Genomic DNA, 25494 nt, shown 5'->3' with positions numbered 1-25494 from the left:
GCACTTTAATCTTATTTTCACATGTGAACACCAAAGAGATTGGCCAAGAGATAACCTTTATCTTGAAATCTCAATCTCAGTAAGCTGGTACTAGTAATACACACACACACAGACACACACACACACACTCGCACATCACCTGCGGCTGCCAGAACCTTGCACCCTTAGGCTGGCTCGCGTCTAAGGATTTTGGTATATTTGGTGAAAACTTGCTGATTTCCTATGCCTTTTGGAAAGACCAAGCTGGGGGTGGGGAGAGGTTGAAACGCGGTGGCTCATCATTCATTGCGACTGTTTCAATTGTTGACACTAGTGGCAAGCCGCATCCTCCAGCTCTTGCAGGGGAAGTCTGACACCTTGAGGACAGGAAAGAGGGTGCCAGGCGCCAAGAGAAAGCGGAGTGGGAGAAGCTTTGAGAGTTGCAGGGGTCTACTTTTTTCCAGTCGGGCGGCGGGCCGCCTGGGTGCTTGTTTACCGGGCTGGGAGCAGGGCATTCATTCAAAAGCTGGGTGTCGGAGCGCACTGAAGTCCAACACGCCTGCAGAGCGCGCCCGAAGCCTGGAGGTGTATCTGGCTTGCATCCAGGACCACAGGGTGGATTCTCGCCACCGACTTGGCTGGATGATGGCTGGCTGGTGGTGAGCTCCCCTACCCACTGGCTGACCTCAAGCAGCTGGCCCGGTAGGTGGAAGCTCTTCGAGGGTAGCCGAGCTGGGGGACCGATCGTTAGCTCCTGCCCGCGCGCGGGTCTCCTCCACCTCCAAGCAGTGTGGTGCGTGGGACGCGCATCTTCCCGGACTATCCCTTTCCAGCGAGGTCTGCGCGGACCCCGAGCCGGGGAGCCGCCGAGCCGCCGGGGACGGAGGGCGGGCTGCCCTTCTCTGGGCTCATCCGCTGTCAGCCGTGGGAACTCTTAACTTTATCCAGCGGGATCGGCGCGGGAGGGGGTGGGAGAGGTTCTCCTCCCCTGGCGTTCACCTTCCCCTCCCGGCCCGCCCCTCCCCCGCCTCCTATGGCTTCGCTTTCAGAGCATCCTCACTCCGCCCAGTTCGGTGCCAGCTGCGTGGGCTCCAGCTTCATGCGTTTTCCTTGGAATGCTCCAAAACTCGGCAGCGACTAAGGGAATTCCATCGGAATTTGCCGGGCGTGCTCTTACCCGGCACAGCACCCGCGCCGTCCGTCCTCGGATCCCATCACTTCAGCCCGAAGATTGCAACTTTGCAGGTAAAGAGGATGTCGCCTTGGAGCTCCGTTCGACCGGAGCTGCACCTCGCCTTCTTTCTGGGATTTCGGTTAAGTTTCCTAAGCTGCCTGGGAAGCCGGCTCTCTTCTGGGAGACGGACATCCCTGGGGGATTATGAGTTCAAAAGGTTCTGACTGCATGGTTTCTCTTCGAGGCTCAGGAAAAAAATCTGTGAAGCTTTCGGTGCTTGACTCGGGCTGAGCGGGAGTTTGGGGGTGCTCCTCAGTCTTCCACCGCACCCGGCTTTAAAGCAGGGGGGAGGGCGAGGAGTGAACCCCCGGTGTGACTTATATGGTAAACAAAGGAGCTGTAGCCACGTCGTGGTGCTGGGGAATGTGGCCGTTTTTAGTCTTTTATGCATTTGGGGAAAATGGAGATCTCGGGGGCACCTGGGTGCATAGAAGTGAGATCTTGGCTCTCCGGCTCGTAAAGTGAGAGAACGAAGGAAGGAAAGAGATCAATATTCTACCGATCGATACATTCTGCGTCATTTTCATTCGCTGTCAAGAAACAGAAACACTTTTTCCGTGTTGCTCGACCCAGGCTAGTGATTCTTAGTGTGCCTGGCTACCGAGATTCCAATTAAGCCAATGACCCTGTTTGCTACTTGGGTAAATCACTAGGGTTCACTGCACAACTTGTTCCAGCTGCGAACTCAGCTGCCTTTTGTGACTAGAAACAAGAGAATACTGGAAAGGCATTGAGGGTTTGGGAGAGCTGAGGAAAGGGATCTCTTATCTTGTCTGCCTGCATTCACTATGGTGTATCCACTATGGTGTATCCCGGTTCACATGGTTTCTTAGGGAGGCCCTTCCCAGTGAAATTCCATAGCTATAAAATGAAGCAAGTTGCTTAAAGAGTAAGCACCAAGCCAAAGGAGTGGGAGGAGACAGAAGGAAGCTTTAGCTGTTTTATTAAGAAAAAAAATTAGACAAACTTGTAAAACTTTTTCAGTTTTAATAAAACACCGCCTCTCAGGACTCATGTAATTTCTGCCTTTCACAGTACATAATCACAACACAAAGAATATTACAAATTCTTTAAGAAAAGCGTTTACTGGAGAGTGTTTTGGGTTTGGGGGTATTTTTGGTAAAGCTCTGAATTAGACATTGAGAGTAAGAGTGGGTGGAGATGTTAAAATGTTGAAATCTTCATCATTGTGTTGGGTTTGCTGTTTAAACTTACATTTGTAATCCTACCTTTATTCACCTGGACACTGTTGTCCAGAAAATATCCTCCTTAAATGTTTAAAGGGAAAAAAAAGCAACAAGATCAATTTCAATTTACTTGCTTACTAATCATTCTGAAAGATATATGAGTTAGAATAGATTTCCATTACTTATAAGCTTTACAATTTTGTAATTTTTATATTATTTATTTTTCTGTGATGCTTGTTTCCAAAAGGTCAATATAAAAATGCATAAATAAATCTATGACAAGTTAAAGTTCTATATGAATTTTATAGCCATTTTAGTTATTAAACTAGTAAGAGACCAAATAACTTTCCATATAAAATAACCTTAATTCATACTTTGTATTAACAGGAAATAACAAGCAATGCTTGTATTCTTTTTCATTAGAGGAAATTTTAATGTCTTACTCTATACATACATTTCAAACTTTCTAACTTATGCTCCATGGAGAACTACAGCCATCTATAGGACTGAAAAGTTACCTGTTTTAACATCCTCATTTAAAAAAACCAAAGCTAAATCATTTTCAAAAACAATGACTATGTTTATAAACTATTACATCATTTTAATTGGTAAGGAATCTGGAAGTTAGATTGTCTATTTTTCAATATTTGGTTGGCTGTGTCTATCAATATTTTTGTAAACTAGATGTTATTAAAAACTTCACTGTAATAACTAAGCTTAGAATAATTGCTGTTTCTGAACTGTAGGTGAAAGATAGAAACAATGACAATCATTATTTTAATTTTTCTTTTATGATTTCAAAGTAATAAACATATCTGATCATTTAGTCAAATGCTATCAGCATACCCTATTATAAACATGATTACATTTATATTGAAATATAATAACTACTTTAAGATGCACTGATTTTAACCCCACTGAATTAAAAATACTTTCAAACATATATTTTTGGAAATATATTTTTATACCTGCATGTTTAATTGCCAGAATTATTTATGGCAATACAGATGATCAGCATTATATTTAGCAGCTGAAAACTGAAATTGCATCTCTTTTCTGATCAATGCATGTGTTGGAACAAAAATAAAGATAGGCACACATTTGTTCAATAGTAAATACTGTAATTATCAGTGCTTAAATATAGATCTATAAGTAAATATAGATATACGAGAAGTACTAAGCAGTAGCTCGGACTATAAAATTAGGGACTGTATATTTTATGAAAATATGATTGTTGTGTTTTTGAACATAATGTTAGGTAAAGGGAAAATATAATAAACTATTAAATTTCCTTTTTTCCAAAACCATTATTGCCATATATTTTATGAAATCAAATTCTAATGCGCACTTCGACTTTATAAATTGAATTGCCGGGACTCAATTGAAACCAGTGTTTTTGACCTCTCATACCTATGGAAACCCCCCCATGATTATTTGGTTCTCATTAAAAATGAGATTGAAGAGACAACTCAAAATAAAAACTTAGCCTTTTCACCCAATTTATACCCTATCTTCCCCACTAAAATAAACACTAAAACTGGTTTGATTCAACCCAAGTTTAATTGGAAATTTGTTTCTACCTAGTTACAATGAAGAGTTGATTTAGAACTATCTTCCTCCTCATGTTTTCTATTTCTAACCCTTCCAGGGGCATTACACCTCAATGGTTTAAGAGATTTGAGAATATTTTGATCAGGGATATAATATCATGACTGTGTCTTTTTAATCAGCACAAATATAGGCCTAACCTTTGAGAACATTAGTATTACCAAAACAACTTTGTGATGCAAAAAATACATTTAGGAAAAGAAACCGTTTATTTGGGAAACTGAAAATTAAGGACATGCACATTGAAAATGTATTAATTCAAAACCATTGTTGTTTCATGAACTATTTACCAAATTAAGTGATGTATTTACATGTTTAAAAAATCTAAATTACCCCCATGAAAGTTGTTTAATTTTAGTAGGATAAGAAAGAAATGGTTTCAGAACTTGATCTACTATTGTAACTAAACTGTATGTGATATCTCTTAATACTAGTGTATGTTTTCTCTCTCTTTTTAAAAATGTAGCCAGAGAATAATGGCTTCTTTAGAGACACCAGATGACACCGGGGCACAGTGTTACATATAAAATTAGACATGTTAAAACATTAATTTAAAAACATGCCTTGATAGCTTTATCTAGCACACTGCATTTGTTTAATGGCGGTGCAATAAATGAATCAGATATTCATGAATTATATTCTGTCTGTAGTTTGCTGTTAGAGATTTTGAAAAATGTTGAAAAAGTCACCATTAAGTAGTAACTTTGAACAAATACTACCAAGAGCTGAAATTTACCTGAAAGAGGACCTATTGTGAAAAAAGAAAAGAGGGAAAATGGGTCAATATTTATGAGAACTTAATGTACATTTAGCACTATGCAAGAAACTTTGAAAAAGAAAGCTATTTTTTATTGTTATCTTCACATCTACCTTGAAACTGAAGTATTATTCAACTCGAGAAAGATGAAATTTATGAAAATCACAAAATTGCTTTGTGGTAAAGCAGGATTTGAAGTATATCAGATTTCTTTACTATCAGGTACTACGTCTACCTAATAGTTAGAAAACATGAGGAGAAAGATAGTTCTAAATCAATTCTTCATTGTAACTAAATAGAAATGAATTCCCAATTAAATTTGGGTTGAATAGAACTACGTCTACCTGATAGTAAAGCCTATACTCTTTTTTACTTAAATCCTGTGGTTCCTAAAATAAAATAAATATTCTTTTAACAAGGTTCATAAATTCATTGTATTCTTCAGCTATTTATTTCTCAAATTTTAAAAATATTATGACATTGGGACATAAACAACAGTTCCCATCATGGAGATAGAATTTGAAGCAATAGTCTGCTAAAGTTCCATCAGTTTTGAAGCAGAGCCAGAGATAAGCTACTTTTCTTGAGCAGGATGGTCTCAGAATTACTTCCTTTTTTATTCTTAAATATAAATCTGATATATGTAAAAAAAAATAAAAGGTTTGTTTTCATGAACAAAGTTCAAGATTATATATTTTTTTAGAAATACTCATGAGCTTATAATTTATAAATAAAAAGTTGTCATTCCAAGCTTTAAAACATCTGTAAGCTGGTAATAAAATGTTTTTGTTTATTAGAAAAAAATCAGTCTAAGACATATTAGGTTTATACTGCATCTTACCCATGTTATGTGACATTTCTAGACAAGTGTATTTGTTTTAGTTTTATCTGAAATTCTAATTTTCTAATTATTTTAATGTCCCTTGGTATTTGAGAGGAGCTCTCATTCACACATCCCAAAAGTCATCTATTAGCTGGTGCCAAATTTTAACAAATTTGTCATGATAATTACTAAACATATATATATGCATTTGAACTGACAGGATTGTGTCCAAAACCTATTGACATTGAGGTTGAAGGAATAATTTCTTTGAATATCTATCATATCATCAAAAAAATTATCATTAAAACCTTATCCATTTAGTAGATATTTGTTGAATATTGGTAAATGAATCATTGAATGAAAAGATGAATGGCACATGGGTAAGCTTTTCATTTTTTATTGCATTTTCTGGCAAAACTCACTATTTTTGTTTCTGTAAAAATGTTCTTTAGACACTAAAGCCTGGTTAGTGCCTAGTTAAAGCCAATATGTCCATCTCCTTGAAAGTTTCCTTCATTTCTCCAGATGTCCCAAATATAAATACAAGCAAAGGGCACGTTATATTCTGTCTTGCAGGTGGGTACAGGTCTGTTTCCAAATCTTAACAGTAAATTTTTTATAGAAAGCCAGAGGATTTTTAAAACTGTGTGAGTTTGTAACTGAATTCGAGTGCCATAAATACTATGCATCATAATTGATACAATAATATTTTATATTTTCATAATACTATATGTGGCTAAATTTTTAGCATATTTACTTGTTTATATAATGATGCCAGTTGTGATAATGTTGCATTTATGCACTATATTGAATACCATATTATTTCTTATGTTACAAAAATAATTTACCCACCATTATCCAATAAACATAACTTTTAGTCAACTATTTATTCTATAATGTTCATTTTTATAGGATTATATAACCAGTTATTAATGTGTTTCAGTTTAAGTGGTACTGTGCCAGAATTCTTAAACGAGGGCTTTTGTTCCATAACACTATGAGAAGAGTAGTTAGAGTTGAAAGAGGACAGATACAAGTGTTTCTCAGGAATGCTTACTGAACTAAAGAAAGCCAGAGGCTTCTTTGGAGTGAGGATATTTGGAAAGTAAGTTGCGAGTGCATTTCAAAGACTTGACAGTACACGATGTCCTGTTGTGGGTGGCATGAGGATTTTCTTTTAATTCTTTTCATTCTACTTCATTGAGAATACAGTTTTTACAAATCAAGATTATGAAGAGTGTTCAGATACTCTGCTACATTTTTAATACATTTCACCTCTAAATAATAGTGGAGAAATAACGCAATATGTATACCAGGATCATAGTTCACAATACATAGCACTGAATTTTTATTTTCACAGAATTAGTATAGTAGTGCTGACTATGCGCATTTTGAATAGATGAGTGAAATAAATGAATGCATAGATGATTGAACTGGTCAGTCAGTTGCTATGCTCAACCTCTTTAATTTAATACACTGGTCATTCAATTAGTTGATCATATACCAATATGAATCCCCAAAAATACAATGGAAGGATGAGAAGATAGGCATAGTGTACATTAGGTGAAGAATAGATAATGTATCATGCTTTATGTACAATCATCTTCAATATTTGTGACAGCATGAGTATCTTTTTATGTAAAGATCCCTTTCATTGTAAGGTAGAGCGAAGCTGCACACCCTGAATCACGCTGAGGCCACACTTTAAATGAATGCCCTTTTTTGGTAGTTGTAGTTTGAGGAGCAGAGCTGGGTCTTCTTTAATTTCATCTTGAGCCCAATATGTATAGGGATATAATATATATGTGTATACAACATACATATATGTATGTATTTGTAAACACACAGATACATATTTGTAATCACAGCAAATAACAAGTAATAAAGAGTGGGAGACTGCTTTTGAGTGTGAGACACAAACTGTTATCAAATAGTGTAGAGTAACCCATGAAGGACAACAGGATTTGTTTGCAATTATGTCAGTGTCCCTATAAAATGGTTAGATTTGCAGTGAATGACTTGGAATGTCATCTTATTTAAAAGTATGTTTCTAAGTAGGTCCCCTAAATCTTGCTATATGATCATGCAGTCATACATCAAATATGTCCTGAGAAATATATTAGGCAATTTCATCATTGGATGAACATCACAGAGTGTACTTACACAAGCCTAGGTGGTATAGCCTACTACATACCTAGGCTATATGGAATAGCCTATTGCTCCTAGGCTACAAACCTGTATAGCATGCTACTGCAGTGAATACTGTGGGCAATTGTAAATATACAATGGTAGGTATTTGTATATGTAAACATAGCAAAAATGCAGTGAAAATACAGCATTATAATCTTATGGGCCCACCATCATATATACAGTTCATTGTTGACCAAAAGGTTGTTATGTGACGCATGACTGTATTTCTCTGTCTACACACACACACACACACACACATACATACACATACACAATCACACACTTTACTGAGGCCTTAATACATAACAGTCACTCTGCTAGATGCTGAGGATACAGAGATGAATAATACGCATATTTTTCTTTAATATTTCAAGAAAAGTTTTTTATAAGCCTCTTATCATACTCCAGTGTCCTATGTTATCGAAAAGATATTTGGCAAACTTATTTTCTCCTGATCCTTTCCCATGACAACTGTGAGCTCATTAAATAAATAACATCATTATATTACAATGAGTAGAGTCTATACTTCATATTTAAAACAAAACAAAACAAAAACTTTGGGACATTGAGGAAGAGATCTAAACACATCCTTTTTGCCACTAACTATTGTTTTCCATAACAGTAAGACTAAAGTTTTTTTTACTATAAATCCATTTTAAATTTAAATAGCATTATTGACACTATTAAAAACAGTGTTTTCAGGCTGGCACGGTGGCTCACGCATGTAATCCCATCACTTTGGGAGGCTAAGACGGGCGGATCACGAGGTCAGGAGATAGCCACCATTCCAGCCAACATGGTGAAACCCTGTCTCTACTAAAATACAAAAAAAAAATATATATATATATATAATATATTTTTTTACATTTTATATATAAAATATATATTATATATATATATATAATATATATATATTAGCTGGGCATGGTGTTGCACGCCTGTAGTCCCACCTACTCAGGAGGCTGAGGCAGGAGAAATGCTTGAACTTGGGAGGCGGAGGCTGCAGTGAGCCAAGATCGTGCCATTGCACTCCAGCCTGGCTACAGAGCAAGATTCCGTCTCAAAAAACCAAACGAACAAACAAAAAAACAGTGTTCAACTTTTATACATAGATATTATTGAATTACCATTCAGAGGCTATGTATTTTTAGAGGTAAGTTGTTTTCTAAAGTCTGGTTGGATTTTTGGTGTTATAGCCACATGTTGCCCCATCCCCCATGGATCCAATGAAGCAAACCTAAGAAGCCACTTTTAGAGTTAGGGATATAATGACCTAGATTCTCACCACTGTACCCCTTTCTGTTGAGACAGTAGAGACCTGGGCTCAAGAGATTCTTAGAAGTTCAGATCAATTTTACAGAAATCTAGAAGTTCTCAGGGCCCACTGTTAGTGTTTTCTCATGGGCTCCTCTGCCTACAGCTAAGTCTATTGAAAACCTAGAAATGGACCACCTTTCTCATTGTCTTTAATCTTGAAAACAAAAAAGGGACTGGACTAGATACATTCATCTTTTTTAAAAAACCATTATTGGAACCTGCATTCCTAGGACTACTAACAGTGTCAGAATTTTTTGCTTTCTGAAGGTCATCATGCAAAATAATCAGTGCTTACCTCTAAGCATCTGAGAGCCTCTAAAATGAAGGAGAAAGAATATTTAAAGATATGTCCCTCTGAATGTGCTGTATAAAAAGAAATGTTGGCAGTGGGGAAAGTGTTCTTTGCTTATCTGGTTCATTTTAACCTCACAGCTTAACATTTTGATTTGTAATGTGCAAGCTACTTGGAGCTGAACTGCACATTTTCATTTAACACTCCAGCACGTTCTTGGAACAAAGAGAGCCAGCAAATGATTTTGCCCTTTCATGAATAAAAGAAGCTTTAATTAAAAAAATTTCATTATAATAGTATTTATGATAAATATTTTTCCAGCATATAAAAATGTCAACAATTTTAACCCGAAGAATAAGAACTGCTTTGCATTCTATTGTATTTAGTAATGAAACACTAAAATCAGAACTTAAAGCAGAACTTGCTGATATACTTAAGTACTCTCTTACCAGTTACTACATCGCTGTAATTGAAATATTATATATAATTAAATAGTGATAATTGCCCTTTTAGAGTAATAGTTAATGACAATAATTATTGGCAACATCAAATGCAAATTTTTAAAAATTTTAACAGTTTAGCTTCTGATTTTTTAAAAAATATAAATATCTATGAAGTAAATATACAACCCAATTAAGAAAAAGCAAACAAAGTGAGCACTTGGAATGATCAATTTTTGAATAACCTAGTATCTTAAGCATATAGCCTAATTATTTCAATTTATCTTAATAAAGTTTTTAAAAGATAAGCTACTTTCTTTTAATGCTTCTGTTTTTGAGAATCAAAATGAGATCTCATCTTTGATATATAAAAGGATTATTATCAAATACTTAATGTAATTAATGAGACTCTCTAATAAAATACACTGGAATTCAGTTGATTTTAGAAGTGTTTCCGAGTCTGCCAGGTATTTATCTTGTTTATTTTAAATACAATGAAATAGATACATAAGTAAACTGAAGGCCTGAACTGCTCAAAGAGTTTCACATGCCCTTTGTTACTTGAATACTATATACTGCTTGCACTCCATCAGTCCTACAAATGGGAATTTTCAGTTGTCTAATTGGATCTGGGACTAAGGCTGCTCCCTCATGGACTGGAGGCTTATGGCAGAGGAGCTGCCGTATATGAATTCATATTCCCTGCTGCCTCAACCATAGCAGGGTACTTCAATATGTAGGTAGTGCATATGATGAACATCCATATTTATGAACATTTATAAAATTGTGGTAAGATCATGTTTTTATGGTTAAATGAAATGACAACCTTGATTAAATTATACCTTCTGAAATTCTATTACTGATATCTTTGTTCTCCATAGGTTGGACATAGACATTTCTTCCTAGTCTATTTAAGAAAATTTTATATGAAGAAAGCCTTAAACAAAAAGATTTTAAGAAAGGAGATTTCAGATTATTACATTGTTCCTTTGTGTACAGGAGAAGGCACATTGACTTTAGTCTATTGTGCTTAAGAAAAATGATCTATTATTCCCTCTAGGGCATTATGAAGGTAATATTATTACATGGTTGGTGGTGGGGTTGAGTGTTTTATACTAAAATGAGTGCTCAATATAATCCTAAGGAAAAATACTAAAAATATTCACCATATGAATAATTTCAAATGTCCTGTCTAAAATAGAAAAATACTTGATATATTACTAAAGTTGTTAATCATAGTTAGTTGTTTATTTTAAAAAGTTTAACATTTTAATTTTAATTCATGCCATAAGTACTTTCATTTTTCTAAAATCTTAGCAGCATGGTATTTTGAAAATGTTTGCTAGTTGCCAGAAATACAAGTGTAAGACAAAACAATGCAAAATATTTATCTGTATGTTTGATGAGCTAATTTTGTCTTTACTTCTTACCCTAAAGTAAGTTGAAATAAGTTGGAGGATAGTATGTTTATCTTTTAAAAATATATAGTTTATATGCACCAACACATGTGCATGGGGGTGGGGGTGGGGAGCCTGAGATGGATAGATGATTTTTTATTTTTTTCGGAAATAATGATTAATATGTTCTAGTTTTTATTTTAGTTTTATTTTTAATTTTTATAATCACAGGTATCACAGATGTTTCTTTTAGATGTCATCTAAAGAAACTATTCCTTTTAGTACCACCATGTATCTTGACAGATTAAGAGTTCTCTTTAGTATATGATTCAGGGTATGTTGACAATGAATTTATTTTTCTATGATTAAAATGTTTTTGTTTATCCTCACCTTTAAAGTTACTTTCATTAGTTAGAGTATTCCAGGTTGGAAATTCATCTATCTTCTTTCAGTGCTTTCAATATGCTGTTCAATTGACTTTCAACTTCCACCATCTCTGTTGAGAAGTTGGCTATGAGTCTGATGATGTTCTTTGAGGGTAATGTGTGTTTTCTTTTTGCTTGTTTTTATGTTTCCTCTTACTCTTTTATTTTCATTGGTAATACAATCATGTGTCTAGATGGTATCCTGATATTTCTACTGTTTGATATTTGGACCATTTTTAAAACATGGCTTCCTGTCTTTCATTAGTTTTAGAAAAATTTTGGTCACTATCTCTTTAGATATAGCTTTGACCTTCATTTTTTTCCCTTCTCAAGACCTCCAAAGAACGATACCATTTTATACTATGTTGTGTTCTGATAAACTTGACTTTTTCTTTTAATGCTTTTTCCATGTATTTTTGTTCTCTGTGCTGCAATGTGTATATTTTATTTACAGCTCTTTCTTCCTATTTATGAATCCTCTTTTTTTCACCATGTCCTATTTGTAGTTAAACTAATTTATTTATTCATCTTGTATTATTTTATTTTTAATTTTTTGTGTATATAGTAGGTGTATGTATTTATATGAGATATTTTGATGCAGGCATGCAATGAGTAATAACTGCATCATGGAAAATGGGGTATCTGTTCACTTGACCATTTATCTTTTGTGTTACAAACCATCTATTTATGCTCTTTTAGTTATTTTTAAATGTAGAATTAAATTACTTTGACTATAGTCACCCTGTTGTTCTATCAAATACTACATACTATTCATTCTTTCAAACTATCATTAATCTTCCCTGCCCCCTCTCAATCCCCACTACCCATACCAGTTTCTGGTAACCATCCTTCTACTCTTTTATCTCCATGTGTTCAGTTGTTTTGATTTTTTATATCCCACTAATAACTGAGAACATGTGACTCACTTTGTCTTTCTGTGCTGTCTTTCTGTGCTTTCACTTAACATAATGACCTCCAGTTCCCTCCATGTTGTTGCAAATAACAGGATCTCATTCTTTTTATGACTGAATAGTATTCCATTGTTTATATGTACCACATTTTCTTTATCCTTTCATCTGTTGAGGGGCACTTAGGTTGCTTACAAATTTTGACTACTGTGAAAAGTACTAAAACAAACATGGGAGTGGAGATATCTCTTCGGTACACTAACACCTTTTATTTTGGGTATATGCCCTGCAGTGGGATTGCTGGAATTGCTGGATCGTACAGCAGCTCCATTTTTAGGTTTTTGAGGAATCTCCAAACTCTTCTTCCTAGTGGTTGTATTAATGTACATTCCCACCAACAATGTATGAGGGTTCCCTCTTCTCTATATCCTCTCTAGCATTTGTTATTGCCTCTCTTTTGAATAAAAGCCATTTTAATTGGGGTGAGGTGATATCTCATTATAGTTTTGATTTGCATTTCTCTGATGTTCAATAATGTTGGGCATCTTTTCATTTGCCTGTTTTCCATTTGTATGTCTTCTGAGAAATATCTATTCAAATCTTTTGCTCATTTTTGATCAGATTATTAGATTTTTACCTATAGTTGCTTGAACTTCTTATATATTCTAGTTATTGATCCCTTGTCAGATGTGTAGTTTGTAGATACTTTCTCCTATTCTTTGGGTTGCCTCTTTACTTTGTTGTTTCCTTTGCTGTGCAGAAGCTTTTTAACTTGATATGATCCCATTTGCCCATTTCTGTTTTGGTTGTCTGTGCTTATGGGGTATTGCTCAAAACATTTTTTCCCAGACAAATATTCTGAAGAATTTCTTCAATATTTTCTTGAAGTGGTTTCAAAGTTTGAGCTCTTAGATTTAAATTTTTAATCCACATTGATTTGATTTTTGTATATCATGAGAGATAAAGATCTAGTTTCATTCTACATATGGATATCCAGTTTCCCAGTATTATTTATTGAAGAGACTGTCCTTTCACCAATGTGTGTTCTTGGCAGCTTTGTTGGAAATTACTTCACTGTGGGTGTGTAGATTGGTTACTGGGATCTCTATTCTATTCCATTTGTTTAAGTGGCTGTTTTTATGCCAGTATCATGTTGTTTTGGTTGCTACAGCATTATAGTATAATTCAAAGTCAGTAATGTGATTCCTCCAGTTTTGTTCTTTTTGCTTGGGATAGCTTTGGCAATTCTGGGTCTTTGTGGTTGCATGTACATTTTAGATTTTTTTCTTTTTCTGTGAAAAATGTCATTGGTATTTTGAAAGAGACTGCATTGAATCTGTAGATTTCTTTGAGTAATATAAAAATTTTAACAGTATTGATTGTTCCAATCCATTAAAATGAAATATCTGTCCACTTTTTGGTGTCCTTTTAAATTTCTTTAATCAGTATTTTATAGTTTTAATTATAGAGATCTTTCATTTCCTTGGTTATTTCATAGATATTTAATTTTATGTGTGGCTATTGTAAATGTGATTACATTTTCATTTCTTTGTCAGATTGTTCACTGTTGGCATACAGCAATACTACTCATTTTTGTATGTTAATTTTGTATTCTGCAGGTCTATTGAATTTATCAATTCTAATTGTTTTATGGTAGAGTCTTTAGGTACTATGTTGAATAACAGTTATGAAAGTGAGCATCCTTGTCATGTTCCAGATCTTAGTCGAAACACTTAATTCTTCCCCATTTGTATGATACTAGTTGCGGGTCTGTCATATATGCCTTTTATTATGTGAAGGTATATTGCTTCTATGCCCAATTTTTTGAGTTTTTATTATAAAGGATGTAGAATTTTATCAAATACTTTTTCAGAATCCATTGAAATGATCATATGGTTTTTATCCTTTAGGCTGTTGATACGATGTATCATACTGATTGATTTGTGCATGTTGAATCATCCTTGCATTGCAGGAATAAATCCAACGTGGTCATGATGAATGACCTTTCTAATGTATTGTTTAATTCAGTTTCCTCATATTTTGTTGAGGATTTTTGTCTCAATATTCATCAGAGATAATGGCCTGTAGTTTTCTTTTTTTAAATGTGTCTTTGTCTAGTTTTGTATCAGGGTAATACTAGCCTTGTAGAATGAGTTTGGAGGTATTCCCTCCTCCTCAGTTTTTTGGAATAGTTTGAGTAGTATGGGTATTAGTTCTTCGTTAAATGTTTGGTAGAATTCAACAGTGAAGCCATCAGATGCTGGGCTTTCCTTTACTGGGAGACGTTATTACAGTTTTGTTCTCATTACTTGTTATTGGTATGTTCAGGTTTTAGATATCCTCCTGGTTCAATTTTGGTAGGTTGTATGTATCCAGGAATTTGACCATTTCTTCTAGATTTTACAATTTATTGGCATATAGTTGTCATAACAGCCACTGATGATCCCTTGGATGTCTGCAATATCAATTGTAATGTCTTCTTCTCCATTTCTAAATATATTTATTGGGATCTTCTCTCTTAGCCTGGCTAGAGGTTTGTCAATTTTGTATATCTTTTCAAAAAACAAACGTTTAGTTTCACTGATCTTTTGTATTTTTATCTTTATTTGTTTCATTTATCTTCTCTGATCTTTATTATTTCTTTTTTTCTACTAATTTTGGATTTTGTTTGCTATTGCTTTTCTAGTTCTGTAAGAAGCATCCTTAAATCATTTATTGAACATTTTCCCTCTTTTTGAGGTAAGCATTTACAGCTATAAATTTTCCTCTTAGTGCTGCTTTTGCTGTATCCCATATGGTTTTAGTATATTGTATTTTCATTTTAATTTTGTCAAGATACTTTTAAATTTTCTTCTTAATTTCTGTATTGATGCACTGGTCATTCAGGAGCACATTATTTAATTTCCATGTGTTTGTATCATTTCCAAAATTCCTCCTGTTATTGATTTGCAGTTTTATTCCACTGTGATGAAAGAAGATGCTTGATGTTACTTCAATTTTTTGAATGTTTTAAGACTTGTGTTGTGACTTAACATATGGTCTGTTCCTGAAAATGATCCACAGACTGAAGCAAGGAATGTGTATTCTGCAGATTTGGGATGAAATGTTCTATAAATATCTATTAAGTATATTTGTCCTATAGCTCAGATTAAGTTCAATTTTTTTTATTGATATCCTGTCTGGGAGATCTGTCCAATGCTAAAAGTGGGGTGTTGAATTCTTCAGCTGTGATTGTATGGAGGTCTATTTCTCTCTTTAGCTCTAATAAGATATGCTTTTTCTATCTGGGTGGTCTAGAATTAGGTGGATATATATATATATATATATATATATATTATATGTACAATCATTGTACCCTATTGCTGGATTGACTCCTTTAATATTATATAATGACCTTCTTTATCTCTTCTTACAGTTTTTGTCTTGAAATCTATATTGTTAGATTTATGTATAGCTACTCCTGTTTGTTTTATAAAAATTTCCATTGGCATGTAGTTTTTTTCATCCCTTTATTTTCAGTCTGTGAGTATCTTATAGGTAAAGTGTGTTTCTTGTAGGCAGCAGATCATAGGGTTTAATTTTTTTTTATCCAGTCATTCTGTGTCTTTTGATTGGAAAGCTATTTCATTTACATTGGAGGTTATTATTGATAAACAGAGACTAACTCTACAGCCGTATCACCCTGAATGTGCCTGATCTCATGTAATCTTAGAAGCTAAACAGGGTCAGGCTTGGTTAACACTTGGATGAGAGACTTACTCCTGCCACTTTGTTTTTTGTTTTCTGATTGTTTTGTGGTATTCTCTTCCTTTTTTACTGTCTTCTTTCCATGAAAGTAATTTCCTGTGGTGTTATGATTTAAGTTTTTGCTTTGTATTCTGGGGGTGTATGTTATGTGATTTTCAATTTGAAATTACCATGAGGCTTGCAAATACTATCTTATAATCTAGTATTTTAAATTGATTACAACTTAACACTGATTGCATAAACAAACACACTAAAGAAAAACTAATAAAAACTCTACACTTAACCTCATCCCTCTGCTTTTTAACTTTCTGTTGTTTCCCTTTATATTATACCATATATGTCTTGTAAAATTTGTCATAGTTACTATTTTTGAATATTTCATTATTTGTGTTTCTACTTAAAGAGACCTTTATACATCAAGATTGCAGTGTTATGGTATTCTGTGTTTTCCTGTGTGCTTACTATTACCAATGAGTTTTGACTCTCTGGAGGTCATGATTTCTGGAAGTCATGATTTCTTCTTGCTCATTAACACCTTTTTATTTTAGATTAAAGAATTTTCTTTTACATTTCTTGTAGGATAGGTCTGGTGTTGATAAAATCCCTCAGCTTTTGTTTGTCTGGGAAAGTCTTTACTTATCATTTAAGTTTGAAGGATAGTTTTGAAGGATATACTATACTGGGATTTTTTTTTCCTTCAGTACTGTAAATATGTCATGTCACTTTTTCTTGGCATATAAGGTTTTCACTGAAAAGTCTTCTGCCAGACATACTGGGACTCCCATGTATGTTATTTGTTTCTTTTCTCTTGCTTCTCTTAAGATAATTTCTTTATCCTTGACTTTTGGGAATTTGATTATTAAATGTTTTGAAGTAGTTGTCCTTGGGTTAAATCTGTTTGGTGTTCTATAACCTTCTTTACTTGAATGTTAATATCTTTCTTGAGGATTGGGAAATTCTTTGATATAATCCCTTTGAATATACTTTCTATCCCTATCTCTTTCTCTATCTCCTTTTTAAGGCCAATATCTATTAGATTTACCCTTTTGAAGCTATTTTTAAGATCTTACAGGCATATTTCATTTTTTTATTATTTTTCCTTTTGTTTTCGCTGATGAGTATTTTCAAATAGCCTGTTCTTAACCTCACCGTCTGCTTGATCAATTCTGCTCTTAAGTTACTCTCATACGTTCTTCAGCATGTCAATTACCTTTTCAACTCTAGAATTTCTGCTTGATTTTTTAATTATTTCAATCTCTTTGTTAAATTTATATGATTGAATTCTGAATTCACTCTCTGTGTTATCTGGAATTTCTTTGAGTTTCTTCAAAACAACTATGTTGAATTCTCTGTATGAAGGGTCACATGTTTCTGTTTCTCCAGCATTGGTCCCCACTGACTTATTTATTTCATTTGTTGAGATCATTTATTTTCCTGGATATTCTTGATGCTTATAGATGTTCTTTGCTGTCTGGCCATTGAACAGTTAGGTGTTTATTGTAGTCTTCACAGTCCAGACTTGTTTGTGCCTATCCTTCTTGAGAAGGCTTTCCAGCTATTAATAGGAACTTGGGCCACAAGTCCAATATCACTGAGATTTTTGCAGACTTGCAGAGGTCCTGCCTTGGTGGTCTTTAATAAGATCCGGAATAATTCTCTGGATTGCCAGGAAGAGACTGGTATTCTTTTCCCCTACTTTCTTCTAAACAAATAGAATCTCTCTTTCTGAGCTGAGCCAGCTAGAACTGGGGGTATGGTTATAAAGGCACTTCTGTGGCCAGCAGCACTGACCTGTGTTAAATCAGACCTGAAGCCAACACAGCACTGGGTCTTGCCCAAGGCTTGCTGTAACTGCCACCTGGCTACCACCTTTGTTCACTCAAAGCCCTAGGCCTCCATAATCAGAAGCTGATGAAGGCAGCCAGGTTTGTGTTCTTCTCTTCAGGGCAGTGAGATTCCCTAGGCCCTCAGCAACACCAGAGATGCTTTCTGGGAGTCAGGGATTGAAGTCAAAAGTGTTAGAAATTTGTCTGATGCTCCATTCTACTACAGCTAAGCTGGAAATCAGATCACAATATAAAACCCATCCCACTCTGCCTTCCCTTTTTCACAAGACTCTATGTATGACCTGTTCCTATGTTGTAGTACCTGTGAGGCCTGTGGGCCATGACTGTTTAATAAGGTCTTTTCTTCCTGAAGAGTGTAGAATAATGAATTTTATTTTCTCATTTTTGTGTGCGAGACTGATAAATATTCTGCTGTAATTTTTAGCACTTTCTGATAAGTGTTTTACTTCTTTCTCTGCAAACTATAATATTTTAACAAATGCCTTTATGTGGCACATACTTTTATCTGTGTCCCTTTTCACAAGGACATGGGAATTATGTGTTCTGGTTGCCTTGACAAATGCCTTGGGAGCAAATATGGCTTGTGCAAGGTCAATTCATTTCTGTGTAGTTTCCCTCTATCTGGGATATTGGTTCTGCAAGTCCTAGTTAGCTTTGCTACTCTTCTTTAGGCAAAGTTAATTTATTTTCATATTTATTTATATTTATTCAGCTCCTCTAATCGTTTTCAGAAGGAGTATTAATTCACTACATGTAATTTCATCATAGTCAAAAGCATAAGCTCTTCTTTTATGTCTTATGTTGAAACATTTAGTCAAAATGTTTAAAAGAAAAAAATATATTCATATGGGATAGTAGAAATATATAATTGTGCTCATAGAGAGATAAGTATATCAAAAACAAAAATGCTTTAGGATCTTTAGCCAGTGATTTTTTATTGTCACAGAAGTAACATTATTCTTGTAAAATTACTATTTTTCACATCAGGAATTAACCATTTAAAGCGATTTTGTATAAAATAATAAATTACAGATAAAACTATTAATCTGGCACAAATTACTTATAACTGAGTTCCAACTAATAGCTTTTTCTTATTTAATAGCAAACACATTATTAACTGAACAAGAAGTAGAGGCAGTAGCAATTTGACCTTTTTATCACTGAGCTGACAGTTTTTAGGCCTGTGGTTTTCTGAGTATCTGCATTCCTATTATTTGATGTCCATTATAAAAGGATTGGAAGGTGCTACAGCTCACTACTGCATGTGTTACAGTTTTCACTGTTTTTGCTAAAATTTCCTATAAATCTTGATAGAATATATTTTATTAAAGATGCTCTGCAGATGTTGCAAATACTATATTCGACTCAGATCACATGATATAAGATATCATTTGAAACTGCCTATGAAACATTGTTTCTGATTTGACCATCAATATCATTGCAGCTTATGGTTAATATATCTGGTGGTTTTCACATAATCCAAATTAGACCTTATTTACTCTGTGAGATGTGGATTATTTGTCTTCTGTGTTTGTTTTTAATGTACACTTTAATTTTAATCTGTGCCAGAGAATGCAGGAGTGAATGAGAGAAATGCCATCTTCCCAACACAGATGACCATGATGGGCTCCCAAGACAGCATGATCTTAGCTCTAGCCTGATGAAGTAAAAGTTCGGTTGTTAGTGCTGAACATTCTGAGTCTGGAGAATCCAACTTTTGTTTTTGTTTTGTTTTTCCCCACAATGTCTTCCAGTTTAAGATCTGTTTTAGGCACAATGAGACCCTGAGAGATGGTCTGAGTGAAAATTCACTTATGTTTGTTCAGAAATTAATGTGGATTTAGATGAAATTATAGACTCAGTGGCTGGTTGGTCATGTCCAAGAAGGGCAGTTTCCATTTGTATTTTGGGCTTAACCTGTCCCTCAACCCAAAGTCTGATGCCATGGTTATGACTATTCCTCAACACTACATCTATCACCATGGAAAGGAGTTTATTGCATGGTCAAAAACAAGCTTCAGGAGAAGCCAACTTACAGCCAAGCATCCTTTCCATTGGAATATCCTAGCCACAAGCACCAAGATTCATCTAAGTTGTTGTCTGTATCAATAACTTATTCTTGCTTATCACTCAGTAGTATTTCATGGTATGGATGAATCACATTTTCCATGTCAGTTGGGACAATGACATGGATGAGTTAGAAGGCATAGTAATCCAGAATTACACTTCATCTCTGAGCTGCCTTTCCCAGAAAGCTCATAGATTTCATCTAACTCTGGGAATCTAGGTCCTGTTACATCTAGAGAAAAAGATAATCAAGCTTGCTTATGAGTTGTAGGGTACCATCTAAAAGACTTTGGCATATTATCTATACCCAATATAGTTTTTGACAAAAGAGCAGATGTTGATAATCTCTTTAACTCAGCCTCAAATGATCACTTCATTTCTACTCCATAGATTTATAAAAGCACTTTAGTTCTTGATTAATTCTTTCAGACTTTAGTACTTTCATTATTCTCCACATACATTTATAATGACAAAAAGGCATTATGCCACTTTTCTTTCATGATACTGATGACCAAGACCACCTTCTTACAGACTTCCTTGGTCTGTTTGAAGTTGCTCTTGGATAATAATTTCAGTAACCATTCAGTCATCTCCTAACTAGGCTTATCTTTCTCCAGGTGATGGGATAAGGGTGTGTGTGTGTGTGTGTGTGTGTGTGTGTGTGTGTGTGTGTGTGTGTGTTGTGTGTGTGTAATGTTGGAGAGACCTACTCTGCTCTGATTCTGGTCTTCTCAGTGGAAACTTTAAGGCCTGCTCACTTCTGTCTGCATCTTGATTTGCCCTCTACCAAGACCATGTGCTCTTACAGGCATCAAGAATAATTATGAACAATGAAATGAGTCAGGAATCTGAATTCCTTCTCCTCCAGATTTCCTTCACTGCCTTCTATCTCTCTTTGCCATAATGCTCTATGGATCATTCTGTGATAGCAGGTTGTATACAATGGTTTTTATATTAAAGTTTTTGATGGACAAAAAGATACACTATATATTTTTACTATTAATAATAATATTTTTATGGACAAATCATAACTGTATGCATTTAAGGTAATGTGATGTCTTGATATATGTATACAATGCATAATGTCTAAGTCAAGCTAATTAATATATTCATCACCGTATTTATCTATCTTCTTTATGATAAAACGTTTGAAATGTACTGCCTTCATTACAGATGCTCCTCAGCCTATGATGGTTTGTATCCTGGCAAACTCATCACAAGTTGAACATAAGTCTAAAAGGCAATAAACTCATGTAAAGTTGAAAATTCATAATTCGAACGATTGTAAGTTGGAGACCATCTGTACTTTGAAATATACCATACATTATTATTAAGCATAATCACTCTTATGTGCAACAGATCCCAAAACCTTACATCCTATCCTAACCTTACAACAATACAAAAAGTGTAATTTTGTACTGTTTGATCACCAGCTCCCCATTTCCTTCATCTTCCTTGCTCATCCTCTGGTAACCATCATTCTACTTCACTTCTGTGAGTTCAACTATATGAGTCCACTGTATATATCTGTGGACTTCATAAGGTCCACTTTCTCCACCTGTAAGTGAAATCAGGCAGTATTTGTCTGTCTTTGCTTGGCTTATTTCACTTAGCATAATGTTCTCCATGTTGTTGAAAATCTCCACTTCCTCTTTTTGAATCTTATTTTCATTAATCATTGAGAAAGAATTGTACATATACATGGGGTGCACTGTGATGTTTTGATACATCTATAAATTGTATATGATCAAATTAGGAAAATTAGAATATTATCAACTTAGGACTGCCTTTGCTCCATTCCATAAAGTTTGGCATGTTGTGTTTCCATTTTAATTTGTCTCAAGGTATTTTTAAATTTCCTTTATTATTTACACTCACGACCTATTGGATATTTAGGAGCATGTTCTTCAATTTCCAAATACTTGTGTATTTTCCTAGATTTTTCCTATTATTGATTTCTAACTTTATATCATTATGCTCTGAAAAACCACTTGATATAATTTCAGTTATCTTAAACTTGTTAAGATTTGTTTTGTGGCATAATATGTGATCTAGAGAATGTGCCATGTGCATTTGAGAAGAATGTGAATCCTGTTTGTATTGAGTAGAATCTTCTAGATATTTCTGTCAAGTACACTTGATTAAAAGTATAATTCAAGTCCATGTTTCCTTATTGATTTTCTGTCTAGGTGCTCTATTGTTAAAAGTGGAATATTGAGGTCCCTTACTATTAAAGTATTGTAGTCTACCTGTCCCTTTAGATAATTTAATAAGTGCTTTATGTATTTATGTTCTCAGATGTAGGGTGTATATATATATATATATATTTACAATTGTTATCTCTTCCTGGTGAATTAATTTCTTTATTATTATGTAATAACCTTTTTGTCTTTTCAAAATAATACTTGACTTAAAGTCTATTTTGTCCAAGTATAACTACTCTTTTTTTCTTGGTTTCCATTTCTGTGAAATACTTTTTTGCAATCATTTCACTTTTAATTTATGTGTATGTGTACTAGTAAAGTGAATCTCTTACAAGAAGGTATGGTTGGATCTTGTTTTTTAATTCATTCAGCCAATCTATGTCTTTTTATTGAAGAATTTAATCCATTTACACTTAATTACTGGTACATAAAAACTTGTTGCTGGCATTTTATAATTTTTTTTTATTCATTTTTTCTTCCTCTCTTTCCATTTTCATTTGTGGTTTGATGGTTTTCTGTGGCAGTATGCTTTGAATCCTTTCTTTGTATATTTTGTGCAACTACTGTGGGTTTTTGCTAAGTCCTTACCAGAAAATATCCTGTAACTGACTACTTTAAGCTGATAACAAATTGCTTTTAATTCCATACAATGACTATACTTTCAAAGGTCACATATAATTTTTATGAATTTGATGCCAAAACTTACATTTATTTTTGCAATTTGTATTTCTTGGCAATTTATTGTTGCTACAGGTATTTTCAATAGCTTTGTCTTTTAATACTCTTACTAGAGATAAAGTTGATTTACATATCACCCTTACTGTATTAGAGAATTCTGATGACCATATATTACTTATACCATTGTGATTTTTTTAATTTTAAATTTTTTTTTAAATAATTAATTAGCAGCCTTTTATCTCACCTTAAAGAACTACTTTTAGTAATTCCTATAAAGCAGGCCTAGTGGTGATGTATGCTCTTAGCTTTCATTTGTCAGGAAAGTTTTTATTTCTTTCTCATTTCTGAAACATAGCTTTATTTGGTAAAGTATTCTTGTTTGGCAGTTTCTTTTTATTCCTTCAGCACTATTAATATTATCATTCTACTCTCTTCTGGCCTGAAAGGTTCCTGCTGAGAAATCTGCTGAAAGACATATTATGCCTCTACTAAATGTGATATGTTTCTAATCTCTTGCTGCTTTTAGTATTATTTCTTTGTCTTTGATTTTTGATAATTTGATTATATAAGTATCTTGGTGATGTCCTCTATGGATTGAGTTTGATTGGCAAACTGTGACTGAGATGCCTGTACCTGGATGTTACCTTTCCCCAGATTTGGGACATTTTTATCTATTATTTCCTAAATATGCTTATTAGGCCCTTTACTCTTTTTCTTCATGAATTCCTACTACTCAAAAGTTAGTTTGCTTTATGGTATTCCATAATTCCTATAGAACTTTTTCATTCTTTTGTTGTTGTTGTTGTTCCTCTGATTGATTGGATAGAGCTCTCTGATCTACTTGATCAAGTCAGCAGTTGAAGCTTTCAATTTAATTTTTTTAGTTCATTTTTGTATTATTTATCTCCAGAATTCCTGTTTTTGTTTTTTATTACTTGTTTCTTTGCAAACTTCTCATTTTGTTAATAAATTTTTCCCAATTTTTATTTGATTTTCTACCTATATTTTCTTAGAGTTTCCTGAATTTCTTTAAGAGTATTGTTCTGAATTTTTTGTTATTCATTTTGTAGCTCTCCATTTCTTCTGGGTGCATTAGTGGAGCTTTATTAACTTCTTTTGGTGGTGCCATACTTCCCTAAATTTTCATCACCCTCATGTCCTTATATTAATGCCTGAACATTTAAGGAGATGGCTACCTCTTCTAACCTAGTCTAGCTTAAAAATCCTAGATGAGACAGCTTCTAGCAACCCCAAACAGACAGACCTTAAGGTTGGGTTATCTAATTAAAGACTGGGTGGATTCCTGTGCTCTGAAGTTGAGTGGTATTTCTAGCTGTTCTCTGTGGTTCAGTGAGACTACTATCTGGACTCTGCCATCAAGTAGAGCTGCTGGCTGGGTTTTGCAGTCATCTCTGATCAGGCAGGTTTGCAGGTTGTCTTCCATGGCTGAGTGGTACTGCTGTTTGGAATCTGCAGTTGGGCAGGGTCATGTGCTGAGACCCAAGGCTGGTGAAGCATCTAGGATGGCTGCTAGGTCACAGAAGTACGCAGGGCCAGAGGCTATGGTTTACAGATGTGCGTGGACTTAGGCTTTCCTGCTGGTTTAATGTGAGCTGAAGAAGAGTATCATGGTTTGGTGGAGTCACTGTGCTGTACCTGGGTTTGGGCAGTACCAGGTGACCTATTCAGAGGTAATCACTGACCTGCATTTGCCTCTCACCCAGAAAAACTTAATGAGAGTATCTGGGCTTGAAGGAGAAGCTGGCTAGGGATTGAAGCCTGAAAGATCCATGAACTGGCAGGATGCAGTGGCTCACACATGTAATCCCCGCACTTTGGCAGGCCAAGGCAGGTGGATAACCTGAGGTCAGGAGTTCAAGACCAGCCTGACCAACATGGCGAAATCCCGTCTCTACTAAAAACACAAAAATAAGCTGGGTATGGTGGGACATGCCTGTAATCTCAGCTACATTGGAGGCTGAGGCAGGAGAATCACTTGAAACTGGGAGGCAGCAGAGGTTGTGGTGAGCCAAGATTGCAATACTGCACTCCAACTTGGGTGACAGAACAAGACTCTGTCTCAAAAATGAAAGGGAAGGGAAGAGGGAAGGGAGGAGGGAAGGGAAGAAGAAAGGGAAGAGGGATGGGAAGAAGGGGAGGGGAGTGGAGGGGAGGAGAGGGAAAGGGAGGAAAAAGGAGGGGAGAGAAGGGGAGGGGAGGGGAAGGGAAGGGAGGGGGAGGGAGAGGAAGGGAAGGGAAGGGAAGAAGGAAGGGAAAAAGACCTGTGAACCATGTTTCCTGTAGTGTGATATAGTGTGATTCTGTCAGCTAGTCTCTCTAGTTTGACACCATTATCAGCCTAAATGTAGAGTAACTACCAATCTCTGCAAGCTT

At 34.8% G+C, this 25494-nt stretch overlaps 1 protein-coding gene across 1 annotated transcript in view; it reads left to right on the top strand.

Annotated features, from left to right (window-relative positions):
- Positions 1–257: 257 nt before the first annotated feature.
- The window catches only part of TRPC4 (transient receptor potential cation channel subfamily C member 4), a 208741-nt gene continuing 183504 nt past the window's right edge, over positions 258–25494 (top strand). Inside the window, exon 1 of the mRNA XM_017538019.2 lies at positions 258–1224. The gene's annotated coding sequence lies outside the window, so the exon portion shown is untranslated. The remainder of the gene's footprint in view (positions 1225–25494) is intronic.

Source organism: Cebus imitator, unplaced genomic scaffold, assembly GCF_001604975.1.
Source record: "Cebus imitator isolate Cc_AM_T3 unplaced genomic scaffold, Cebus_imitator-1.0 Scaffold108, whole genome shotgun sequence".
NCBI lineage: Eukaryota > Metazoa > Chordata > Mammalia > Primates > Cebidae > Cebus > Cebus imitator.
Note: the sequence above shows the minus strand (reverse complement) of the source record. Positions and strands in the feature narration are given on the sequence as shown.